The 13,971-nt window shown below is 37.6% G+C and overlaps 1 protein-coding gene across 1 annotated transcript in view; it reads left to right on the forward strand.

Annotated features, from left to right (window-relative positions):
- Positions 1 to 13,971, forward strand: part of LOC308608555 (uncharacterized protein) — a 934,308-nt gene that overhangs the window by 98,590 nt on the left and 821,747 nt on the right. The window contains exons 3-4 of the mRNA XM_081221773.1: positions 12,463 to 12,544; positions 12,675 to 12,747. The gene's annotated coding sequence lies outside the window, so the exon portion shown is untranslated. The remainder of the gene's footprint in view (positions 1 to 12,462; positions 12,545 to 12,674; positions 12,748 to 13,971) is intronic.

The following is a 13,971-nucleotide window of genomic DNA, read 5'->3' on the forward strand; positions in this document are numbered from 1 at the left end:
ATATCACTTCACACCAGTCAGAATGGGCATCATCAGAAAATCTACAAACAATAAATGCTGGAGAGGGTGTGGAGAAAAGGGAATCCTCTTGCCCTGTTGGTGGGAATGTAAATTGATACAGCCACTATGGAAAACAGTATGGAGGTTCCTTAAAAAACTAAAAATAGAACTGCCATACAACCCAGCAGTCCCACTACTGGGCATATACCCTGGGAAAACCATAATTCAAAAGCAGTCATGTACCACAATGTTCACTGCATCACTATTTACAATAGCCATGACATGGAAGCAACCTAAGTGTCCATCGACAGATGAATGGATAAAGATGTGCCACATATATACAATGGAATATTACTCAGCCATAAAAAGAAACAAAATTGTGTTATTTGTAGTGAGGTGGGTGGACCTAGAGACTGTCATACAGAGTAAAGTAAGTCAGAAAGAGAAAAACAAATACCATATGCTAACACACATATATGGAATCTAAAAAATAAAATGGTTCTGAAGAACCTAGGGGCAGGACAGGAATAAAGACGCAGATATAGAGAATGGACTTGAGGACACGGGGAGGGGGAAGGGTAAGCTAGGATGAAGTGAGAGAGTGGCATGGACATATATACACTACAAACGTAAGGTAGATAGCTAGTGGGAAGCAGCCGCATAGCACAGGGAGATCAGCTTGGTGCTTTGTGACCACCTAGAGGGGTGGGATAGGAAGGGTGGGAGGGAGATGCAAGAGGGAGGGGATATGGGGATATATGTATACGTATAGTTGGCTCCCTTCGTTATATAGCAGAAACTGACTCACCATTGTTAAGCAATTATACTCCAATAAAAAAAAATAATAATAAAAAAATTTTTTTCTTGTCTCCTTGACGAATGTATGTTTTATCATTGCAAAATGAACCTCTTTACCTTCAGCAAAACTCCTTGTCTTGAAATTTACTCTGAGTTTAATAAAGCTTAGTGTTTGTGTGATATATCTTTTCCTATTTCTTTACTTTTATGCTATTTGTGTCTTTGTATTTAAAATTGTCTCTTACAAATACCATATAGTTGGATCTTGCTTTTTAAACAAATCTAGTCTGATGACCTCTGTCTAATTGGAGTCTTCAGTTCATTTGTATCTAATATAATTTTTAATATTGTTGGATTTAAATTTATCTTCTTGATGTTTGTCTGTTTATCTCCTCCATTCTTCATTCGTTTCTCTTTTCCTATCTCCTCTAAGTTAAAGTTTTCTAAACTTTTAGTTTTTAGTATTCCATTTTACTCTCTCAATTGTCTTTTTAAAACCATACCTCTTTACTATTTTTTTAAGTGGGTTCTCTGTGGATTTCAATATGCAGCCTTAACTTATTGCAGTCTACCTTGAGTTAATATTATACCACTTCATATATAATGTAAGAAACTTACAACAATATAATTCCATCTATAGCCATTCCATCGTTTATGCTGTTGTTGCCATATACTTCACTTCTACATATGTTAGAAACTCCAGAATATACTTTAATATTTTTGCTGTTAAAAACTCATAGTTTTGTCATACTAATGTTGATATTAGTATAATGGCCATACTAATATCAGACAAAATGGACTTTATGCTAGAGACAAAGAAAGACATTTTATGATAAGAGGGTCAACCCGTAAGGAGTATATAACAATCATAAATGAGAATAATAAGTAAGGATCTGTGTATCCCTCACCATTTCTCCCATCATTTACTTCTTCATAACCATAGTAAAATATTAAAACCAGGAAATGGATATTGATACAATGCATGTATATAATTCTATGCCTTTTAGCACATGTGTAGATTTGTGTAACCACCGCCACAATCAAGATATAGAACTATTCCATCACTACAAAGATCTCTTGTTCTACCCCATTGTAGTCACACCCACACCTCCTCTCCCCTCCATGGCTTCTGATGAGAAATCTGTTGTCATTTAAATTGTTTTTGTCTATGGGTATTGCTTCCCTCTTACTGCTTTCAGATTTTTTTCTTAGCCTTTAGTTTTGAGAAGTTTGATTATGATGTGTCCAAGCATGGGTTTGTTTGGGCTTATCCTGTTTAGGATTCACTCAGAAATTTAAATCTGTAGGTTTATGTATTTTCCTAAATTTGGGAAAATTTCTACCACTCTTTCTTTGAATAATATTTGTGCCCCACCTTCTTTACCAGTCCTTCTGAGACACCATTGATCAAGATATTAGATCTTTTTTTACAGTCCCAGAAGTCCCTGAGGCTCTGTTCATTTTTTTTCAGTCTATTTTCCCTCTATCGTTCTAATGGGATAATTTCTATTGTTCTATTTTCAAGTTCAATAATTCTTTTTCCGTCATTCCCATTCTGCTTTTAAACTCATCCAGTGAGTTTTTCCTTATAGATTATTGTATTTTTTTTTCTTTTAGCTCTAAAAGTTCTGCTTGGCTCTCCTCATATACCTTTTGTTTCTTTGCTGAGACTTTCTTTTTTATGATTTGTTGCAAGCACTTTCATAGTTGTATTTTTATGATGGCTACTTTATTTTTTATTTATTTTTTGGCCACACTGAGGCAGCGTGCGGGATCTTAGTTCCCCAACCAGGGATCAAACCCATTCCCCCTGCAGTGGAAGTGTGGAGTCTTAACCACTGGACCACCAGGGAAGTCCTAATGATGGCTACTTTAAATCCTTATTATGTAATTCTAACATCTCTGTAATTCATTGTTGATGTCTGCTAGTTGTCTTATTGTCATTCAAGTTGAGATATTTCTTGTTCTTGGTATGACAAGTGATTTTCAATTGTATCATGGACATTTTTGGTGTTATTTATGTCTTTGGTTCTTATTTAAATTTTGTTTTAGCAGGCCTCCTCTGACCCCAAGCAGGCAAAGTGAACAAGCATGCCACCTCATTATGGCCAAGTGGAGGTAGAAGTCCAAGTTCCCCACTTGGCCTCTTTTGACATCCTGTGGGTGAGGGGCACTTTATTATTTCTGGGCAGGGGTGGAAGTTCATGCTTCCCATTAGGCTTCCAGTGACACCCACCCCGTGCTGTGACACCACTCCCTGGAGCGAGCAGGATGCCTTGTTATTGCTCCCTGTGTGGGCCCCCACTGACACCACAGGGAGTGGAGTGAGGTTTATTATTATCCAGCAGGGATGGAAGCCCTAGCTCCCCACTCAGACTTTTCTACCACCACCCCAGTTGGGGAAAAGGAGCACTTTGTTACTGCTGGGCAAGCATCAAAATCTAGGCTTCCTATTAAGCCTTTGTTGATGTGGGTGGTGGGTGATGGGGCTGCAGTTTTTTGTGGTGGTAGGCTGGATTTGGGTAGTTATTGTCTAAAAGTTTCTGTCTTGCCAGGCTGCCCTTTTCCTGGTCCTTTGGCTAGAGAGTACAAGCTATTCTTGCAGTTGTTTTTGTCTCTGCCCACTGGCATTTCTGGGTTACTGGCTTCTCCAGAATTCAGTATAGGATATATTAACCAGAAAGAGAACCCAGAGAACTTACTGCTAGGTTGTTTTCATGATTCCTGAGGTCTCTAGCTAGTCTTTCTTTTCACCACATTTCACAGTCTTAGGTTTCTTTTATATGTAATGTCCAGAGTGTTTAGCTGTACTTAGTGGGAAGAAGTGGGAGAAGTACATCTACTCTATCTTATCCTGGACCAGAAAAACAATGTTAGATGTTATATAGCTTTTTATTTTTTTAATTTTTTATTTTTTAACATCTTTATTGGAGTATAATTGCTTTACAATAGTGTAAAGTTTAGTTTCTGCTTTATAACAAAGTAGCTTTTAATTTTTTAAATCTGACAGGGATAAAATTGCATTGATGTTTTATTTATATTTATAAATATATTTATACTGAGATAAAGCATCTTTTACTATGGAATTGATTATATTCCCTTTTTCTTTAACTTTCTATTCATATTCTCTGCCTATTTTTTTATAAGATTGTTCACCTTTTTTATTATGTAAATTATAAAAAGAAGCCATTTCCTATAGTTAAAAAATATTTTCCCTTTCTTGCTGATTATCTTTTTTTTTTGGTTATAATATTTTGTTGCCGTGTGGATATTTTATAATATTTTCTTGTCAATTTAATCATTATTTTACTTTATGACTTCTGGATTTTGCATCTTTTTTAGAAAGGTCTTCCCCACACCAAGATTAAAAGTAAATTCCCTCTTGAGTTAAATAGATAAATTCCTTCTAGATCTTTCATTGTTTTATTTTCTATATTTATACTTTTGTTTCATAAATAATTTATTTTGGTGTAGGGTGTTAGCTAGGAATTCAACTTTATATATTTTGCCTTATGTTTAGTTAGCTATCGTAGTGCAATTTATTAAAAAGAAACTTTCTCTCACTGATTTGAAATGCCACTTTTATCACTAACTAAATATCTATAGTGAACTAATATGTAAACTGCTTTACCAAGCAAACCGTTTTCAAGAATAAACTTTCTAAATATTTTCTGGCACTTTTGAAGTCAACAAACTATATACTAATTAAATATAATTCTCACCTATTTATTAAAAGCAAGTTTCCTGGTGTCTTCATTAAACAACAATTTATTAGTCTAATTCTATCTATTGTATTTTGAGAAAGACCTACAATTGGATATCTTTAAACATACTCTAAAATTTAGGCCAGCTTTCATCTCATTACTTAGAATTAGTGGGCTCTCCCAATTACCTTTTGATTTCTTTATGTTTCTCTTGTTGTTAGTTACAGTATTTCTTTTACAGCTATTGAAATAACAGTACAGTCTTGGATAAATTGAATCTCAGTCATTTTTGAGATACCAAACAATTCTATTAGTCTCTATTTTTTATATTTAAAGATTGATTACATATATGGCTGATTTAACCCTTTATAGTTTGATTTTTTTTTTTTTTTTTTTTTTTTTTTTGCGGTACGCGGGCCTCTCACTGTTGTGGCCTCTCCCGTTGCGGAGCACAGGCTCCGGGTGCGCAGGCTCAGTGGCCATGGCTCACGGGCCCAGCCGCTCCACGGCATGTGGGATCTTCCCGGACCGGGGCACGAACCCGTGTCCCCTGCATCGGCAGGCGGACTCGCAACCACTGCGCCACCAGGGAAGCCCATATAGTTTGAATTTTTATATTTTTCCTCTCTATTTAATGACAGCCCTATTGATGCATTTGGTCAAACATGTTTGGGTTGCTCCCTCACATATACATATATCAAGAAATTCTTGTTACCATACCTGGCATCTTCTGCCACAAGCCTTTTATACTTCAGTAGTGTTTTTCAACCCTGGCTGCACATCAGAATCACCTGGAAGGTTTTTACAGCCCTGATGCCCAGACCACAGCCAGGACCAATTAAATCAGAATCTCTGGGATGGGATATAAGTCATTTTAAAAGTTCCCCAGGTGATTTCAATATGCAGGCAAGCTAGAGAACTACTGGGTGAAAGGAAATTGCAAAGCTGAAATGTCATGCAGAATTTCTCTATACAAGGGTTTTGAAATTCGGAAATTCTAAAATAGAGTACTTAAAGTTGATTATGGTTCAGTTTATAGTTGTGTTTTTCACTACACAATGCCTTTATTGATTTTTTAAAATTTTGTAAAATTGGTGTGGGTGTTCCTTCTGTTTTCTCAATTCTGTCATAAGCACCTTGAAGGTAAGCACATTGTTTTTGTTTATTTGGGACTCCTCCTGTAGAATTAATACTGAGGTTACCGAAAACTGTGAATATCATTGATTATCTTGAGCCAGAATCTCCTTAGGGTTATATATACACAAATCCTATTAGGACAGTCTTTTTTTCACTCAAGACGTGTTTATTGAGTACCTATTCTCTTCAATCCATGGCTTTAGTATACTTAGTTGATTTCCAAATATCTCTCTAGGTGTGACCTACCCTCTGAGATCCAGACCCATATATTCAATCGCCTATTCCATATTGGCATTTGATTGTATAATAGAATTCTCTAATTAACATGTCCCAAAGAGAACTCTTGATTTACCTATCCAAACAGTATTCACCCAGTCTTTCCCATCTCAGTAAAGGGCATTAATATTCATCCACTTGCTTAGTCTAATTCCTACATTCTTTTCCTATTAACACAACCCCATCCAACCCATTAGCAAGTTTGGTCTATTCTACCTTTCAAAGCAGACTACTTCTTAACCATCTCCACATATACCACCCTTGTCTACTAGGGGTTACTAGCCTTCAGGATTTTGTGACATTTAGATAAAGGACTCCTTTCAAGTGGGAATTTTCTTTTATTGAGATGTAACTGACATATAGCATTATGTTAGTTTCAGATATGTAGCATAATGATTTGATAGTTATATATTGTGAAATGATAACCATAATTAGTCTAGTTAACATCCATCACTACACATAGTTACGAAGTTTCTTTTTCCTGTGATGAGAACTTTCCTTCTTTTTTATTGAAGTATAGTTGATTTACAATGTTGTATTAATTATTGCTGTACAGCAAAGTGACTCAGTTATACATATATATACATTTTAAGATCTACTCTCCTAGCAAATTTCAAAGGAAAATTTTATATTAGCACATTATTGCTCAATCTGAAGTGGTTGGTCCAGGGATTGTGGGTGGCTGATCCCTCTGGATGCCATAGGCAACCCAGGACATGGCTCAGGAGTGAAGGCGGGGAGGGAGAGAGGAGCATGGGGACTCTACTTGTTGTGTGCCTGTAAGTATGTGCATGTATCCTTTCCCAAGTGGGGGTAAGGCTGCATGCTTGGGTGGGTCTGTGTAAGAGGGGGCTCTGTCCTCCATTGCTCCAGGACTCAGCCAGGAGATCTGGAATCTCTGTACCTCTACATTTGCCTACAGCTCTCACAAGAGTTACTCTAGGTCTATTTTGTGAATAGCACCTTCATGTAAATGACCCGATTGTGTCTTGTTCAAACTAACAACTGACTGTGCTTATCCTATTTGTCCAAATATCATCTAGGTTGCTTCAGTAGCTCTTAACTAGTGTCCTTGCTGCTTCTCTTAATCCCCTACAGCCTGGCATCCAGAATCATCCCTTTAAAACACAAAACATTATGCCACGTTCCCAGTCCAAACTCTTCATTAGCTTTCTATCACACTTGGAATGAAATCTAAAGTTCCTACCAAGGCTTACGTGATCTGGTTGAGCTACCTCTGTGACCTCATTTTCTACTTTTTCCCTTGTTTCGCTTTGTTCTAGGTGCTTTGACTTGCTTGCAGCTACTCAAACACATCAGGAACGCTTCCATCTCAGGTTCTTTGCACTTGCTGTTCCCTCTTCTTCGAATGCTCTTTCTGCAGATACTCACATGGCTCACTCTCTCATTTCCTTCAGGTCTGTTCAAATGCCACAGTCTCAGAGAAGCCTAGCTTGACCACCCAGTGTTGGAAATACATTTCCCCTTCACCTAACCCTGATTTGCGTCTATTATCTTACCCTGCTTTTATACCCTGCTTCTTATACATTATATATGTTTATTTGCTTATTTGTTGTTGTCTGTTTCCCACCTTAGAATGTAAGCTCTAAAGGGAAAAGACTTTGTCTGTTTATTCATTGTTGCACTCCCTAGAGCTGGGACCATTTGCACATAGTTGGCTGTTAATAAATACTTGCTGAATTAATAAATGAAAGACACTGTCCTCTGTAATCTGAGGAACATAAAAGTATATACGATATGGAAGCATGGTGTGCTGCTAAATGTTTAATGACTGTCTCTTTGTGGAGGGGGGGAGCCCTGATGTGTGGCATTTGCTGATTTCCGTGGTGTAAATACACCCACTGTGACTCATTTCAGGCTACCAATATAACATCAGTGAAAGTGGAGTTAGAAAGAGATGCATACTTGGTGCTCAAGAGCTGGTACAAACTGGCTTCAGCACACAGCTACAGGAATTTAGTGGGAGGGATAAGGTGTGTCCACAAATACCCATAATACATGATAAAATAGAATAAGTATGGAAAGAAATGGGTAAATGAAAAGTTATGAAAATTTAAAGAGTGATACTATTTTTTTCTGGATGTTGTAAGGTGTTTGCACATTGGTGGGGTCAACATAGATTCTAGGACTAGTCTTCAACTTGCTGAGGATCTTCAGTTTTTCAGTTTACCCTGAACAAAGGGAGATTGCTATTTTATACAGAGTGGTCCAGCTAGGGTTCTCTGAGGAAGTGGCGTTTGAGCAGAGACGTGAACGGAGTGAGGGAGCAAGTCATACAAGTACCTGCCGGAAGAGCATTCAAGGGAGTGGGAAGAGGGCACTTGGACACTGGTTTTCAAAAATGGTATTAGTTGGGATATTTTTGGCTCTATGTAACTGAATACAATTCAAAATGGCATAAATAATAAGAAAATTGTATTAGCTCACATTTGAAGAAGCTCAGTAGGTGCTCAGGGTTGGGTAATTCAGTGGTTCAGCAATGTCATCAGGGAAGCAGGTTTTCTGTCCTCCTGCTCTTCCACCCTCCGCATGCCAACTTTTCCCTTCAGGCTTGCTCTCCTGATGACATCAAGACAGGTGCCTCAATTTTTGGGATCATGTGCAGACCCAATAATATCCAGTAGAAGAGAGACTCGTCATCACTTTTGGGGGAGACTGTTTAAAGTTTAATTGCTCATAAAAGTAGAGAGCATAATATAAAAATTAGCCATACCGATCACATAGATATAATCATTAACATTCTGACATATTTGCTTCATCTCTTTTCTGATGAATAATTTTAAATTACTGACATCATGAAATTTCTTTAGAATGCACCCCTGAAAAAAGGATATTTCCTTAACTAATCATATTATTTTCATACCTAAAATTTAATAACTATTCCTTAATAGCATCTAATATTCCAGGCCATATTCAGATTTCAGTTTTCCCCAAAATGTCTTTTATGGCTGGTTCAAACAAAAATCTAATCAAGGATCATTCATTACATATTATTGTTATATCTCCTAATCTCTTTTCATAGTGATTCTAGAAAATTACCTCCTTCCTGTTTTGTGCATAAAATTGAAATGTCGAAAGGCTCAGTCTGTTGTCCTGTAGAATGACTCAGATTCACTTTGTTTGGTTGTTTCTTTGAGGTGTTTTTCTGTCCTCCATATTTCCTGTAAACGATGTTGGATTTAAAGGGTTATATAGGTTCAGATTAAACATGTTAAGAAGGAATACTTCATAGGTGATGTTGTGTACTTATTGCATCATATTAAGAGTCAAGTAATATCTGACTGTCCCGTTCTTAGTGGTGGTAAAATAAGGGGATTTCAGCCTCCTCTCTTCATTGTGAAATAACATCGTAAAGTAACATTTTCCTTGCAACTAGTAAATAATTTGTGATATGGTACTTTGGCACTTAATGTAACTATCCAGGTCCCCATTAACTTTTTTTGACCTAATGGCTCTGGCTACAACTGAAGATAGTTGCCTGACTCAATTATTTCATTAGTGTTTTACAGAATGATATTTATTAGCTGAAATTCTTATGAAAAAAAGAGAATCAACAGAACTATTTATTAGGTTACCCTTAAGGACTAGAAAGGTAAGATAAATGGTTGACTCAACTTTTAATTACCAATTTTCAAAGTGAAGTTTTGGTGTAATGGTGACAATTGAGTTTGTTTGTTTTGACTTTCTTTTTAAATAATATTTCTAGGACTTTTATATATTCAAAAGGTTTCAATCAATTATAGTCCTTATTCTTTTGATACTCAAGTTGTCCCAATTTTGATCCAGGAGAGACCCTTCCTAGTGGCTATTGTATGTCCTTTTGATAAGACTCCATTCATCTTTAAAAACTCTTTTGCTTTCCAACAAAACAAGATTTCCCAGGCTTACTTTGTACATTCTCTGCCCCAGATCTGAAATTAGTAATTTTTTTAAGGAGCCCTAGTCAATGTGTTTCTTATTAAAAGTGAAGAAACTTTTCCCATAAGCCCATGAGCATACTTCATCTCTCATTTCAGTGGTTAGAACTGCCTTACATGCTTGTTCCCAAAACACTCCCTGGTTAGAGGAATGGGATTCCTATGTTTGATTTAGTGAAGCACATGACTATGTAGAGGAGGGTTTTAGAGGTTCCAGTAGAAAGGATAAAGGCAGGGCAGACAAGCGGAGTCGACAGTTGCTGGGTAGCAAACCCCCTGTCTTCTACAGTAATCAAAGTTATAAGTTGCCAGTTTATTAATTTTTTTAAAATTTTTAATTCAATTTTAATTTTTTTTATACAGCAGGTTCTTATTAGTCATCAGTTTTATACACAGCAGTGTATCCATGTCAATCCCAATCGCCCAATTCAGCACACCACCATCCCCACCCCACCACAGCTCTCCCTACTTGGTGTCCATACGTTTGTTCTCTACATCTCTCAACTTCTGCCCTGCAAACTGGTTCATCTGTACCATTTTTCTAGGTTTTACATACATGCGTTAATATATGATACTTGTTTTTCTCTTTGTGATTTACTTCACTCTGTATGACAGTCTCTAGATCCATCCACGTCTCAACAAATGACTCAATTTCGTTCCTTTTTATGGCTGAGTAATATTCCATTGTATATATGTGCCACATCTTCTTTATCCATTCATCTGTCAATGGGCATTTAGGTTGCTTCCATGACCTGGCTATTGTAAATAGTGCTGCAATGAACATTGGGGTGCATGTGTCTTTTTGAATTATGGTTTTCTCTGGGTATATGCCCAGTAGTGGGATTGCTGGATCATATGGTAATTCTATTTTTAGTTTTATAAGGAACCTCCATAGTGTTCTCCATGGTGGCTGTATCAATTTACATTCCCACCAACAGTGCAAGAGGGTTCCCTTTTCTCCACACCCTCTCCAGCATTTGTTGTTTGTAGATTTTCTGATGATGCCCATTCTAACTGGTGTGAGGTGATACCTCACTGTAGTTTTGATTTGCATTTCTCTAATAATTAGTGATGTTGAGCAGCTTTTCATGTGCTTCTTGGCCATATGTATGTCTTCTTTGGAGAAATGTCTATTTAGGTCTTCTGCGCATTTTTGGATTGGGTTGTTTCTTTCTTTAATATTGAGCTGCATGAGGTGTTTATATATTTTGGAGATTAACCCTTTGTCCATTGATTCGTTTGCAAATATTTTCTCCCATTCTGAGGGTTGTCTTTTCGTCTTGTTTATGGTTTCCTTTGCTGTGCAAAAGCTTTTAAGATTCATTAGGTCCCATTTGTTTATTTTTGTTTTTATTTCCATTACTGTAGGAGGTGGATCAAAAAATATCTTGCTGTGATTTATGTCAAAGAGTGTTCTTCCTATGTTTTCCTCTAAGAGTTTTATAGTGTCCAGTCTTACATTTAGGTCTCTAATCCATTTTGAGTTGATTTTTGTGTATGGTGTTAGGGAGTGTTCTAATTTCATTCTTTTACATGTAGCTGTCCAGGTTTCCCAGCACCACTTATTGAAGAGACTGTCTTTCCTCCATTGTATATCCTTGACTCCTTTGTCATAGATTAGTTGACCATAGGTGCATGGGTTTATCTCTGGGATTTCTATCTTGTTCCATTGATCTATGTTTCTGTTTTTGTGACAGTACCATGTTGTCTTGATTACTGTAGCTTTGTAGTATAGTCTGAAGTCAGGGAGTCTGATTCCTCCAGCTCCGTTTTTTTCCCTCAAGACTGCTTTGGCTATTCGGGTTCTTTTGTGTCTCCATACAAATTTTAAGACTTTTTGTTCTAGTTCTGTAAAAAATGCCATTGGTAATTTGATAGGAATTGCATTGAATCTGAAGATTGCTTTGGGTAGTATAGTCATTTTCACAATATTGATTCTTCCAATCCAAGAACATGGTATATCTCTCCATCTGTTTGTATCTTCAGTTTCATTCATCAGTGTCTTATAGTTTTCTGCATACAGCTCTTTTGTCTCCCTAGGTAGGTTTATTCCTAGGTATTTTATTCCTTTTCCTGCAGGGGTAAATGGGAGTCCTTCCTAATTTCTCTTTCTGTTTTTCCTTCATTAATGTATATGAATGCAAGGGATTTCTGTGCATTAATTTTGTGTCCTGCCACGTCACCAAATCCATGGACTAGCTCTACTAGTTTTATGGTGGCAGCTTTAGGATTCTCTAAGTATAGTATCATGTCATATGCAAAGAGTGACAGTGTTACTTCTTCTTTTCCAATTTGTGCTCCTTTTATTTCTTGTGCTGCTCTCATTGCCGTGGCTAGAACTTCCAAAACCATGTTGAATAACTGTGATGAGAGTGGTCATCCTTGTCTTGTTGCTGATCTTAGAGGACATGCTTTCAGTTCTTCACCAGTGAAAATGTTTGCTGTGGGTTTGTCGTATACGTCCCTGATTAAATTGAGTGAGTTTCCCTCTAAGCCCACATTCTGGAGGGTTTTTTGTTTGTTTGTTTTCTTTATCATAAATGTGTGCTGACATTTGTCCCAAGTTTTTCTGCATCGATTGGCATAATCCTATGGTTTTTCCTCTTCAGTTTGTTCATAGGGGGTATCACGTTGATCTGCGTATTTTGAAGATTCCGTGCATGCCTGCGATAAAGCCCACTTGATCATGAGGTATGACGCTTTTAATATGGTGTTGGATTCTGTTGGCTCCTATTTTGTTGAGCCGCTTTGCATCTAAGCTCATCAGTGATATCGGGGTGTAACTTCTTTTCTACTCTCTTTTGCCTGGTTCTCGTAACAGGGTGATGGTGGCCTCATAGAAAGAGTTTCGGAGTGTTCCCTCCACGCCAGTCCTTTGGAAGAGTTTGAGAAAGGTGGGTGTTATTTCTCTTCTACGTGTTGGATAGCATTAACCTGTGAAGCCATCTGGTACTGGACTTTTATTTGTTGGACGATTTGTAATCAGACTCTCAAGTTCATTACTCGCACTGGGTCTGTTCATACTTTCTGTTTCTTCCCGCTTCAGTCTTGGAAGGTCGTCGTACCTCTCTAAGAATGTGTCCATTTCTTCCAGATTGTCCATTTTATGAGCATAGAGTGCTTGTAGTCGTCTCTTAGGATGTTTTGTATTTCTGTGTTGTCCGGTGTAACTTCTTTTCCATTTCTAATTGTATTGATTTCAGTCCTCTCCCTCTTTATCTTGATGAGTCTGGCTAAAGGTTTACCAGTATGGTTCATCTTCTCAAAGAACCAGCTTTTAGTTTTTTTGGTCTTTGATATTGTTTTCTTTGTTGCTGTTCCAGTAATTTCTTTCATTTTTTCTCTAACTTTTTATTGACAGTCCCAACTACCTTCAGAGTTGGTTGTCTATTTAGTAAATGATCAGTTGAAATGAACACATCTTCCTTTTATCGTATGGGTTTTTGAGTTTTTGACGTTCACTTCATTTTTTTATACAGCAGGTTCTTATTAGTTATCCATCTTACACATAGTACTGTATGTATGCCAATCCCAATCTCCGAATTCATCACACGAGCACCAGCACCCCGTCCACGTTCCCCCCTCGGTGGCCATACGTTGGTCCTCCACATCTGTGTGTCAGTTCTATCCTGCACACCGGTTCATCTGTACCATTTTTCTAGGTTGCATGTATGTGCGTTTATATACGACACCTGATTTTCTCTTTCTGACTGGCTTCACTCTGTATGACAGTGTCTAGGTCTATCCACGCCTGTACAGATGAACCAACTCAGTTCCCTTTCCTGGCTGAGTAATATTCCATCGTATATAGGTACCACATCTTCTTTATCCATTCGTCTGGGGATGGGCCTTTAGGGTGTTTCCATGACCTGGCTATTGTAAATAGTGCTGCAGTGAACACTGGGGTGCATGTGTCTTTTTTCTTTTTTTATTATTAGTTTCTGCTTCAGAACAAAGTGAATCAGTCATACCTATACATCTGTTCCCACATCCCTTCCCTCCTGCGTCTCTCTCCCTCCCAGCCTCCCCATCCCACCCCTCCAGGCGGTCACAAAGCACCGAGCCGATCTCCCGGTGCTATGCGGCTGCTTCCCACTATCTATCTACCTGACGTTTGG

Source organism: Mesoplodon bidens, assembly GCF_964165515.1.
Source record: "Mesoplodon bidens genome assembly, chromosome: X".
NCBI classification, from domain to species: Eukaryota; Metazoa; Chordata; class Mammalia; order Artiodactyla; family Ziphiidae; genus Mesoplodon; species Mesoplodon bidens.